This window comes from Oncorhynchus gorbuscha, linkage group LG19, assembly GCF_021184085.1.
Source record: "Oncorhynchus gorbuscha isolate QuinsamMale2020 ecotype Even-year linkage group LG19, OgorEven_v1.0, whole genome shotgun sequence".
NCBI lineage: Eukaryota > Metazoa > Chordata > Actinopteri > Salmoniformes > Salmonidae > Oncorhynchus > Oncorhynchus gorbuscha.
Window position 1 is genome coordinate 19453548 of NC_060191.1, and position 13314 is coordinate 19466861.

General features: G+C 45.7%; 1 protein-coding gene across 8 annotated transcripts in view; it reads right to left on the minus strand.

The window, feature by feature from the left end:
- Positions 1–13314, minus strand: part of LOC124005112 (semaphorin-6D-like) — a 178763-nt gene that overhangs the window by 104909 nt on the left and 60540 nt on the right. Inside the window, exon 1 of one of the 8 annotated variants that reach the window (XM_046314059.1) lies at positions 7116–7259. The exons of 4 other annotated variants lie outside the window; for them this stretch is intronic. The gene's annotated coding sequence lies outside the window, so the exon portion shown is untranslated. Of the gene's footprint in view, positions 1–5808; positions 6195–7042; positions 7260–13314 lie in introns of those variants that run through there. 3 more of the 8 variants (XM_046314055.1, XM_046314057.1, XM_046314054.1) reach the window with 3 other exon arrangements.

Consider the following 13314-nt stretch of genomic DNA (forward strand, 5'->3'; position numbering starts at 1 on the left):
GTGTGTGCGCACACGTCCACATTAAAGCATGGCAAGTCATATCCTGCCAGCTGGGGCATAGAAACCTCAGAAGTGTGTGTACAGTGTGTGAAACAACACACCGTAATGTCCTACTTCCAAACTAATCAGGTTATTTTGAAGGGAAAATACAATTTACAAAGGCAACTCATTATTCCTGAATACAGTACAGCCGGACTGCATCATCCTTTCCCCAGTATAGAATGTCAGAGTGCTACACTACTGTAATGGGATTTATAGAGGAGGTCCTTTGTCTGATCCCCCGGTCTTATGAATCATTTGAAGATCCTAATCCCTTATCAGGATTTTTGACAGTATGAGATGTCATTCCGCTTTCTTCCCAACAAGGTGTTGTCAGGATTCCATCATGGTTTCAAACAGTAAGCCCATCTAAACATTAATCTCTTAATTTCACTCTCGAAGCGCACACACACACACACTTTCGTTCCAGGCATACAAACATGTTCTTCCTTGTGAAGTCGGGGACAAGCACGCCTCTCTTTCTCACTCTGTGTCTTTCTGTCTCACGCGCTGTGCTGCACCTGCTCCCCATCCCCTCCACCCACTCCGCTCCTCAGCCTCTACCGCCACCTCCTCCCGGGCCCTGTGGCTAGCTGCAGAGATGGCCCACTGCGCTAATTGAAAGCGACCCTGACTCATCCTTTCCCCCAGGCGCTCCAGCCGATGCCCCATTGTTTTCTTTCACCGGCCGTTGACAACTGGCCTTTCAGCCGCGGCGTGCTGCAGCGCAAACTCTGAACCCAGCGCTCTGTCCTCTGGAGCTAACCCCTCTCCCCCCCCCCACATCCCATTCTCAGGCCCACGGTGAAATGGAGAAACTGCAGAGTTGCAGATTTGGTTGTTGTTCTGCTTCTAAGGTAAGAATGGTTTGTCAAAATTAGACAGAATTGCATGTAAGTGCATTAAGTCATTTTAATAATGGTCCACTTATTGGAGCCAGCAACCCAAGAGGTGAAAATGAGACTGATGTTTAAATACTTTGTTTGAGTGCTGCTGATGATCATTCATTACTACATCCCCTTTCTAAGCGAGACTCCCCAAACCTTTAACGGATAAAACATTAAATTGGAACTCTGATACACCCACAACACAGGCAATGTGCTTAGATATCATTTCCTTGATAGAATTTCCTTTTTTGCACCCTGTGACAAAAACAGCAATGTCCCCCTGAAATGAGGCACGTGAACAGGGAGCTTTCCCATGGCGGTAGGCTGTTCTTATCACCCACACAGAGCAGAGCTGGAGCCCATAATCTAATAGCCTCGCAGCACAGTCATAAATCACCCTGGGAGACTGCATGCTGCAACACACGGACACTTCCAACCCGTGTCTTTATTAAAGACCACATTAGACGGGGGAGACCCCGTCTTCTCCCTCCCTTTCCTCCAACTATCCTCCATTGGAAAAGCATACTTCCTGTACACACACACGAAAACGTTAACAAACACACACAGAAGCTATACATGCCGTGTAAAATGTATGACATGCGGACTGAGAGGGGAGGGTCATGAATGCTAGCGTGATGGCTGTAGTTAAGAAGCACATTTCAGTGCATGCGTGCGTGTTTGTATGTGCAGAAATGCACACAGTATGGTTGGTTTTTGCCTGGCTGCCTGCCCGCCTACGTGGGTCCATGCATGCATTCGTTTCCTTTTAGTAATTTTGACAACATTTGACTGGAAAATGTCAACGTAAACATGGATTCTGACAAACCGTAAAAAATGTAAGGTCTAAGATTGCCATCTTAGGCTCTCTCGATAATTATAGCACAGTCACACAGAGAAATTACAACATAGCACATCCAAAATGGAGAGAGAACATTGGCCCAGGGACGTAATAAAACTAAATGAACAGGCAATTATAAGCCATCCCATCCCACAGGTCTAGCTTATCGAACCTGCAGGACCAGCAGGCCTATTATAAAAGCATTAACATTTTGAAGAGGAGACAATGATTTTGGTAACAAATTCACAGCTATTCTGTGCTCTTTCGATCTACGAAAGCTTTCTCTTTAAAGTTTGCAGAAATACTTTACCGTAGACTACTTTACTGTAGAATCTTTGTCAAGACACTAGATCCATTACTCATTGGGGCAAATGAAGCTTACTGTACATTTACCATCCCCTCACTGAGTACACGTCACTCAAGCTGACAAAGTGACATTTTGAGTTGAACAAACTTTGGTAGAGACATCTATTAGACTGTGTCTAATTTTAGAATGAAAGCCGTCGACTGTTTAAACTCACTGAGCGATGCATGTACCAATCAAATGAAAAATTCAGCTTTCGCTGCCTGCCTCAGTACTCTCAACCAAAATAATGCAAATTCCAAAAGGAGAGAACTCCCAAATACCCTTCTTCCCCCCAATCCGTGTGTACACGTTAAGTGGCCCTCTGTAAACATTGCAGGAGGAACATAACCTCCAAACCGAGCCTTACTGTGGAAAGACATTACTGAAGACATGATATTTAAATAGCAGTTATTCTGTAGCAATACCGTTGGAGAAATGGAAAATACAAAGACAAGAGTCAGGCCTGTTCTTGGGGTTTTCTTGTAATCCATTCCACTGTAAATGTGACCTGTGGTTCTGAACCACAAGAGACAAGTCTCAGAGGACCTTTCTCACACACAGAGCTTCAGTGTAGATCTTTATCACACCCTGCCGTGCTTCAGAACCAGACACCTCCAGTCTCTCTGCCAGCAGACATCCAGACAGCAGCCCCCTCACCTGTGTCAATACCACACATCCTCCCAGACCCACTGTGGAAACCTGGGCACTGTGCAGGCTGGACCACTCACAACCAACTACCGCTGCTGTGCTGATTGTGTTATGGCTCTGCAACAACACAGAGACAAACACTCACACAGTGAGTCAAAGTCTTGGCCGGTGTCGTTATCTCTGCTGACGTGGATCATTGACACAGACGACAGAATCGGACAGGTAATCCTGGATTACAGTCCAGTCGTGTCAGATCCTGGATGCCCTTTAGACGTGGGCGTAACCTCATCCATCCTTCCATCCTCTCCTTTGGTGCCCATCAACAGAGCGCCGTGCCCCTGCATAGATGGAGAAATAATGAGCTCTAGTTGCCTTGTCAACGCTGTCCTTTCTACCACCGTGCTCTAAAGTCCGTGTTCTTTTGGCCATTCCCTCCCCACCAGGCTCTTTGGTAATCATGGGGGTCCAGGAGGCAGATGAGATTTCATATTGTCTGAAATCCCTAAATCTCTGACTGGAAACCAGGAATGGAGCATGCTGGAATGGAGCAGCACCCTGGCTGCATAACTACACGTGTGGATTGGCTTCTTAACAGCTTCTACCCCCAAAGCCATAAGACTCCTGAACAGCTAATCAAAGGGCTACCCAGACCCTTCTTTTACACTGCTGCTACTCTGTTTATTATCAATGCATAGTCACTTTAACTCTACCTACATGTACATATTACCTCGACTAACCTGTTCCCCCGCACATCAACTCTGTACCGGCACCCCCCCCCCCCCCGTGTACAGCCTCGCTATTGTAATTTTACTGCTGCTCTTTAATTATTTGTTTCTTTTATTTTAAATTGTTTACTTAACACTTGTTTGTCTTAAAACTTCTTAAAGCATTGTTATTTAAGGACTTGAAAGTAAACATTTCACTGAAAGGTCTTGTTGTATTCGGTGCATGTGACAAATAACATTTGATTTGATTACTTCCACGCAGGTGATGATTATAAGGGGAACATGTAAAATGTTCCTCAAGGAAAAGGTCCCGCTTTGCCTCCGATCTCAAAGCCAGCAACCTGGTAATAACAATGACAATAGATGGGGTGTTTTATATCGGAGGATTTAACAGCCCTTTATATTGGGTGGAACGAACTCACCATGAGCAACAAAAATGACCTCGTCCCCAATTGGGTGACTCACTACAGCCAGTTTACACCAGTAAGCTCACCGCACAATTATCGCTATAGGGCGGTATCCAACCAACTTCCATAAAGTCATACATCAAACGGAAGAGAGAATTTGCTTGTAATTATGGTGGTTGGTTCTGGCTAGAAGTGGTCGACTTTCTGGTTTTGCTTCAAGCCCTCTTAGGTTCATCCCTCTACTACATGACTTGAGAAGACACAGCATACTATGACATTTCCTGTGGGGGAGCACTCTGTAACAACATGGCGTCAACCTCACTCCAAAACAAAACCTCACATTCAGACAAACTGAAAAGTTGTTTCCTCGTGATGTAGGCAGTCTGCCATAACTAAAGAAATGTCTTTAAATGTATGTAGAATGAAAAGTGTGTGATGTGTTGGTATTACGGTTCAGATAAACATTTACAGGTTGAGCTTTTCAGCATTTTCAACCTCTAGGTAACACAACACGTCCTCATACCTCAGGTTAACGCTCTACTTTCTAACTCCGCTTCTCTTAAGCATTTCATATGCATGACAGAGCATTTTTCAGACTAGCTTTTTGTATATTCATTGCTTAAGTGATTCTTACTTCTAACTGCCTTCAACTTGTGAATAAAACATGACATTAAAAAAGGTCAAACAGGAATAACTAGTATGGACTTTCTCAGTATTTACTCAACCTATTTGTCTTTTAAAATACTTTTAGAAAGGGACGTTCTACTAAACCAAAGGATGTGTGTAACTTCATCTACAGTCCCAAAAGCTTATTAGGCTACTTCGTACTCTGCATCCCTTCAAACATCCATTGGTGCTTAATGTACTGCTAATTTAACAGTTACTATATCAGACAGACTTGCAGTTCTGGCAGCAGGTTAGAATTAGCTCATGCTTCTCTCCCCATAACGGACTCATATATATTTGAACAAAAAAACAGAGATTTTTCCCTCAACAAAAGCAGCTGCTCAAACAAAGAGAAAACACATGCTGACATTCAGAAAAACAAAATGTCTCTTTACCGAGCTTGGTTAATTAACGCAGGCAAGCGAACCTCTCACCCAGTAGAGAAACAGTTAAAAGAAAGGAGAGGACTTGCTGAGCAGTGAAATTCCTACTCAAAATCAAATCAACACAAATTGTTACACATCCAGTTGTAAAAGGAGCATGTTTCCAATGTAATTCTAACATTTCACAAAAAGTACAATTCCCCAGCCCTGGATATGGAGATGCCTCATGTTTCAATAGCTGAGCAAAACATAGATTACATTATTTTTTTACTAGATAATACATTCATTTTTGACAGCCACTGAGTTACTATAAACCATTACTCATGAAATGTTCCAGAAAATACAAAAAAACCTGACCCTTGAACCATTGGAGGGTGCACATTAATGACCGCACTACCGTAGGTCAACATGCTGTTTGGATGAATGGATGCAGTGAGGGCCAGGGGGAAAGGGCGCCCATACACACTGACATGTCGTGGCCTGGCACGAGCCAGTGTTTTGGAAGGAGACTCATGGAAACCAGTGGGACACGGGCCGCCAGGCAGGCCCTCTACAGGACTACTCTGGTCTGCTAATGGTCCTCAGGGTTTGGGGCTGCCAATGTCGGCCCCACAGATGTGAGTGCCAGAAGGACCAGCCTCTTTCCATCGCTCCACCAGAGGAAAAATACTGCAGTCCCGCTGGCCAGCACTGCACAAACACACACCCACTCATAATGATCATACATACAAACACACGGGCATAGACATAGAATACTGTACACGAAAGGTGGATGTATTGCACATGGAGGAACATATCTGCAGCAGGACTGTACTCCTCTAACACAAACTAACCCACATACAAAGAGTAAAGCGACTTGGCAAACTCACCCCGTACCTGATACTTCAACAGCAGACACAGCCCAAAAAAACTGAACGCAAGATGGTCTGTTGAGATAGCCTGTTCCGATTCTTGGCGTGCTCCCAGCGCTTTACGAAAAATGTGTGTCTCTCTTTCGACTGATTCGTATTCAAGCCAGGCAAACGGGATCCCAACAGGAAACACTAAACCTCCCGTGAAGAGAAAGGGGGACAGAGAAACAAGAGTGCAAGAGAGGGAGCAAGCTAAAGACAAAATAACAGGAGAAAGCTAGAGGTTGTGGGGCCCCGTGTGTGCCCCGTGGTGGGCCATTTCACAGTCCCACAGACTGACTAACACGGACAGGTCAGCTGGAAGACTCGCTGCCAAGAGAAACCCACAGCGGAAAGATCCAGGCACAAGGCTGCACACACAGACCACACCTCCCAGCACAGCAAAACTATTTCCTTTCCAATCTGCCACACGATAACTGGGCCGCTGTTTATTGACCTTTTGCATGGGCTTTCATCAGGCAATCAGTTCCCTGCTCCAGATACAGAAATATAATCTAAGGCCTCTGCCCTCGGCTGTAAACTCGCCACCTTCCAGTTGGATGGAGCTGCTAACCCCGATTCTCCATTCACATCAGGGTACGTCAGGGACGTTGGGCTGCGAGCGCCTATGGGACTGTACGTCTCAGTACTGTCAGCTGTCACTCCTTTCAGAGTTGATAAAATCATCATGGGTGACAATGAGATATATCGCAATAATTAGTGGAATAACAAATCAATTAACTGTAATAAATGGAGCTGAAAGGCTCCATACACAAGGGGGTCTGAGAGACAATGTCTGAACGCAGCGCACACTGTTTGAGTCCTCATATGTCCCTGTGATTGCCATAGGAACACACATCATTCATTTATGGGGTGAATGTCAACATTCCATATTATGACAGTGTGAAATTGCATGCCACTTTCTGGTCTATGGGATACTGAATCTTTATAAAAACATACAAGGAAAAAAAATAAACAATAGAACAGAATGTGAAAATTATAGAACTACAGCGTTTCAGCATCACCCTTTCTCAGCGCCAAACTTTTGGAAAAGTTTTGGCAACAGGCTTTTCGGCAACAAGCTTTTGGTTTGACAGTTTACAGCAACACTTGTACGAGCAAGTCCAAATAAATGACTGCATTATTATCATTCAGAAGGTTCTCTCCTATTGTTTAAAGACCATCTTAGCAACATAAGCTACGTCGAACATACCATCGCTGTGATGCATAGGATGTTCAGCCATGTGGACAAGGGTTTTCTATTTTCAGTTCATTATTTCCATTACCGTCACTATCTGTGTAGCAGAAGGAGCTGTTCTGTTGATTTGGACTCTCGCCATCTCTCTCTGGGACAGGGGATTAGGCGATGGTTGGCGACGGGGGCCCCATCGCAGTGGATACCTGCCCGTCCCGCATGAATAACGGTGACAGTGCGAGTCCCGTTCGACTGACGAGCGGCAGGAAGCCAGGCGGGCAGGCAGGGGCTTATCTGCCAAAACAGCTGGAGTGCTCCGCATCCCCAGCTGTGAGCGCCGCCGCATCCCCAGCTGTGAGCGCCGCCGCGATTGAATAACCCCACGTATGGAGAGAGAGAGAGAGAAACAGTATAAAAAGAGGAAATTGGAAAGCGTAGTAGAGGGAGAGAAAACTAGGTGGGAGGAATCACACTCTCCTTCTCTCTCGCTCTACATTTTGTGCTCCCTCACCTGGAGATTACACTAGCCTTGTTCCGCTGTTCACTCACGGCTCGTTCCACCTCCTCTGCTGCCATTTCAATATAGTCCCAATGTAACGCATCCGGAACGCACAGGAATTCCATTTGGGGCAGCGCTCTGTGCCAAACTCATCTCCGGAGCCTGTGAAGGGTTGACTAAGCATGGGGGGCCACTGTCAGGGAGCTGTACTGGGCTTTGTGGAAGGTGTGAATGTGAGACCCAAGTGTCACTTTAATTGAGACTGAGATACTGCTGTAGAAGCAATACAACTGAATTGTGGGTGGACATTTTAACTTTGCAACAATGTATAACCTTACTGAGATAGTGGGACGAATAGCTTTTGCCTCCAAATAAACTGAAAGTCTCATCCATAAGTCACAGCCCGTAGTCCCAGAGAGGGTTAAGTCCCTAAACAGCAAAAGGGAAACAGTGGTCTGTCAAGGAGTCTGTCTGCTGCATCGGCACACTGGCTCCTCTTTCTGCCATTGTAATGAAATTACAGTGGGCCCCGTCTGATTGATGAAAGTGTCATGTCTGCGAGCACCTCTTTTACATAAAGGAGAGGCTCTCCCGCAGACTGCAATTCATCATCTGACAGTCGGATGGCTCCATTCGTCTTAATTCACGCCAGACCCAAAAGCAAGGGCTCGGGTCGTGCAGCCCTGCCTCAACCTCCCTGCTCGGGTTTGGGAGGGGTTGGCGGGGCTATCAAAAGGAGTTTACCCTTGTTATGTACTGCCACTCAACCTCCCTGCTCGGGTTGGGGAGGGGTTGGCGGGGCTATCAAAAGGAGTTTACCCTTGTTATGTACTGCCACTCAACCTCCCTGCTCGGGTTGGGGAGGGGTTGGCGGGGCTATCAAAAGGAGTTTACCCTTGTTATGTACTGCCACTCAACCTCCCTGCTCGGGTTGGGGAGGGGTTGGCGGGGCTATCAAAAGGAGTTTACCCTTGTTATGTACTGCCACTCAACCTCCCTGCTCGGGTTGGGGAGGGGTTGGCGGGGCTATCAAAAGGAGTTTACCCTTGTTATGTACTGCCACTCAACCTCCCTGCTCGGGTTGGGGAGGGGTTGGCGGGGCTATCAAAAGGAGTTTACCCTTGTTATGTACTGCCACTCAACCTCCCTTAAAACGGAGTGTATGCATTTTTCTGGGTCCAGTAAAAGATGAGACAATACAAACAACAAATGATTACTCAGATCCTGTGCTCTCTATGTATTCCTATGGCAGTCCCTACAATCTATATGAAGACAGGCCTACACCGCCCAGGGGTTGTGATGAGGGGTCATTGTAATAGAGACCTATTCATCCCTTAGTACCACCCAGACTGTAAGGAACATTCCCCCCAAAATCGGCCAATAACTCTGCCACTTTTAACCACCGCCACACTATACACAGAAATGTCACCTTCCCCAAATAGACTGCCACAATGGCATCCTGATCCAAATACTCACCGGCAGATAGAGGGTAATATGGTGTGATCACACACTACAGTGAATCCTGCTATCCAGGGTGAGGTAAGGAAAACCCTACCAGCCACAAAAGAGGAAAGTCTCATCTCCAACTCTGAGGGTAAACTGCTGGTCAGTGCCATCTTGGATATTTGGGATGTCCTTTACCCTAAATCCTAACTGTAACCCCTACCCTAAACCATTTTCACTTCAATGGGGGGGGGAGTGCCGGATAACACAGACCATACACTGCCAGCCTTATGCAGTTAGGCCAAGCCACATGTGAAAGAAACAAAGCCTATGGGTGCAGTCTATAACCTACCATTAAAAAACATGGTCATTTGAAATGTCATTACATTGCGTGACTGTTTCTTTTGACTCATGTAGTGAATAGAAATGGTGCTTTAGAAATGTGTTTGTCTCAGCAAGTGAGAAAATACCTCTATTTTTTTCTCGCTCTCTTTCATTGTTCTTGGCAAGTCAGCAGGGGTAATTGGCATGCATGCCCTGGCAGTGCACTCGACGAGCCAGGTCTTGAGTTTGGGCACGGAGCACAACGGCTCCGCTATGCCCACGTAATTTGTTTAAAGCTATGATTCAGCTACAGGCAGCGTCCTCTAGGGCTCAACTGATGAAATCCATCACTGCAAATCCATTTCTCTAGGTGAAAACAACTGATCCACACCGTTCTCTCCCCATACAACCCCCTGCAGCCAGTTACCACTCCTTACCACTCCTTCAGAGTAAACAGCAGGAACGAGGTGAAACTAAAGAAGGCTGGGAGGTGGCTAACCAGCCACTACCTTTACAGCCATGAGTCAAGCAGTCAAGAGAGAAAAGCAGTGGCGGTGATAAGGGGCTGGGGATGAGGGGGAGGGTTTCAAGGGGATCGCATCTTCTCATTAACTTTGGCCAGGCCCGGGGAGTGTGGGAGGATGAGGTGGAGGGAGGGATTGGTTTAATGAAGACTCCTGCCGTGAGGGTCCGTCTCCCAACTGCGCTGCCCTGTGAGTAAGCTTGGCCAACAGATGGGCTGAGGAATTGATCACTAGAGACTGTCCAGAGACCTGAGCAGACAGAAACGCTATATATAGGAGTTCATCCACAGTTCTAGATATGAAAACAATGATTTCAGGATCTGCACATTTTTTTTAATTTGACCTTTATTTAACTAGGCAAGTCAGTTAAGAACAAATTCTTATTTTCAATGACGACCTAGGAAAACAACTGATCCACAGTGGGTTAACTGCCTGTCCAGGGGCAGAACGACAGATTTGTACCTTGTCAGTTACTAGTCCAACACTAACCACTAGGCTACCCTGCCGCCCCATCAAGAGAAAAGGTTGTATTAGAAGTGGATGCACAGCTGAACTTGAGGGATGAGATTTTTACTCAAGGTGCACCACATCAGAAACACTTCTACTAATTCTTTATCAAAACAAAAAAAAAACATGGCAGACGCAACACCCCAGAGCGCAGGAGACCGATGAATAAACATGTCTGTGCAGGTGCGCTCAGGTCAGTATTCACCACGAATTAAGAAAGAACCGTCTGGCATTTGGTATCATCGCTGCCCTGGCGTTGTCACTCCGCTGTCCTTCTGAGAGCTGTCCTACTTTCAGCCTCTGTGTGACATCCATCTTTTCAACCTCCCTACCAGTCTCATTCTTTTGTTTAAGGCTCAGAGATGGAACCCGGCAATTCTGTCATCTGCAGAAGCTCAATACCTGCCTGCCCCACTGATAAGCAGACAGGTGCTAGTCGAGGCAGAAAACAGCACATGCAGTCACAGGGAGGGCGCCTATGTGTCCCATATAACCCAAGCAGAGCATTTTGAATCAAACCCTGAGGACAGGGAATATGGCTTTGTTGCGGGCACAGAATTCAAACCCTGCGTGAGTGACCTCTCAGGCTAAAGCTTCCCATATCCCTCCTGTGTTATTGCAAAATTCATGCCTAAGGGATATAAGGACAGTTGGGAAAGAGTAGAGCATCTGAAATGTTCATTTTGTTTAACCTATTGGTGATCTCATTGTATGTATAATTATTGTGTCGCTTGGGAAGTGAGCAGGTTAGATATGTATACACTCTCACTTCTGACAACACAGGCAGACAATTAGCATAGCACAGAAGGATTAACGTGTTACCACACTGCTAATTTTCCCTGGATTGTGCACTTTTGTCAGTGCAGACAGTGTTCTGGACTAGCAAATATGCAGACAGTGTTCTTTGTCCAGACTTGCAAATATGAGATGAAAATGTATTTTCTATTGACGTCAGTAGATGCTTTTTCTTACATCTCTATAACCCTTTAAAAACATCCTTGCAAGGTAACAAGCGCTGCTAGGCGCCCAGATTCAGATCGCTCAGTGGTACTCCCTGGGGGCTCTGAAACCTCTAGCTGTTCAGAGCACAGTCACCATAGTTACTACTGCTTGACGCTGCTGGAAAATAGACTGACCACAATGGGGTACACGGGAGGGCACTGCCAAACACGCTAAGGGTCTTCACACACAAACAGCTAGAGGGCACCAGAATCGCCCTTCTAATGCCATTCAGGGAATGCCAGTTGAGGTTAGTACTTTCAGGAAGTTGCCCGAATGCTTTTTTTAGGGGAAATGGACAACTACAGGGGAAGGACTTGCAGGCTAGGTGCCTCAGTCTCTTGGTACAGCGTGGAATGTTTAATTAGGCCTTAAAGAAACAGGACATCGCTCTCTTAAATGTCACATCCTTGTGAGGAAAACAGGGATGGCGGTGAGTTAGATTTGACTTCTGTGAACTGATTGATGTCAGTGTTTATTTACCTTTCCCTCGGCAATTCATGCTCCCCATCCCCGCCTTTCCCTCCGCCTCGCTCTTTCAGCGCTCCCTTTCTCCCTCTCCGTTCCGCTGTTTACTCTGATGTATGGCTTCATTTCAAGTTAGACTTTTTACCAGAATGAGATTACAATCTGTGCAATTGTGTGGAAAAAAGAAAGATCTAGCCCCCCCAAAAAAGTGGGGAAAAGGGGAAAGAATGTAAGAATGGACAGCAGTAGCACTTTTATAAGTCCTTCCCTTTCTGATGTACAATATTCTCTCCTTACCAAAACATGTCCTGTTGCATTGAACTTAAAAGTGGAGGTTCTGATAAGGTGTCCTGCAGACCAGACCGTGCTTAAAACAGACCATGGAAGAAGGTAGGAGGAGAGAAGAAACAAATATCAGAGTGGTTTGTAATGAGAGGCGACACTTGAAGAATGCAGCCGGCAGCAGCCTTTTTTAAATGGCAGGCCTCGTTACCGGGCTGGTTTCATACTGTCAGAAGGGCAGAGGCAAAGATAAAGGGAGCATCGTTAATGGATGGGGAACACGAAGGGCTGACATGCAGCGAATGAACTAGCCAAACTCGCAATGTCACAGAGGATACATGACAAAATACCACACAGTCCATGGATATGTAGGCTATTTGCGTTCATTTCCTGGTTCTGTCCTTGACATTGCTTTGAAATAGCTCTACTTTTCCTGAGTAATGTCTAGTGATACAGTATCAAAAGAGTGGCTTGGGGTGCTCTTTAAATAATTAAGCAATGCAAAAAAATTACTTGAAATAATAATTGCCTCTCTCTAAATTCCCACCAAATTAATCAAACAGGCACCAAAAAGATTGAAAAATGGAACATTCCTTAGCAGAGGTGAAAAGACTGACTGACTCATAGCAATGATTTGGGGCAATTTAGCTGTCATGATGGCTCGGGTGGGGACAACCTTTTAAAATTTTTTTTTTTTTTTTTTACAAACTTTGAAGCCTGTCAAAGCAATGACTCAGGAGTATGTTCCCAACCCTCTCAACAGAGGGAGTGCAGCAATTCCCACACACTGAAAACAATGTTTTAATATTCTAAACTAAATGTCACAGGGAGAATATGAAAAGACAGGGAATGAGTTTCATAAGGAAGGGAAAAAAGTGTGGAAGCTCTGAGGAGTTGAATGGGTTACACACAGGCTGCCAGCTCGTGTTTCATCTCAGTGTTACAATTTGTTTGGAGAGTGTCATGGACATGCTAAAAAGAGAGGGCCCACCCCGAAAGCTTCCCAATGGCTGCTGACTTGCTAAACGTCACTCAATCTTTCAGCCAACAGGGAGGGAGAAAGGGAGAGAACAAGAGAGGGGGAGAGAAGGAGAGAGACAGAGAGAGAGGCTCATGCATCCTAATCCGTGCCTCCTGTGGTGCTTGCAGTATAATCTGAGAAGAGACTGTAGAGTTCAGGTTTCAAAGCTGGGAAATGTCAAGGGATTGGACCCATTTTCCATTCTAGCCAGGCACACATGCAT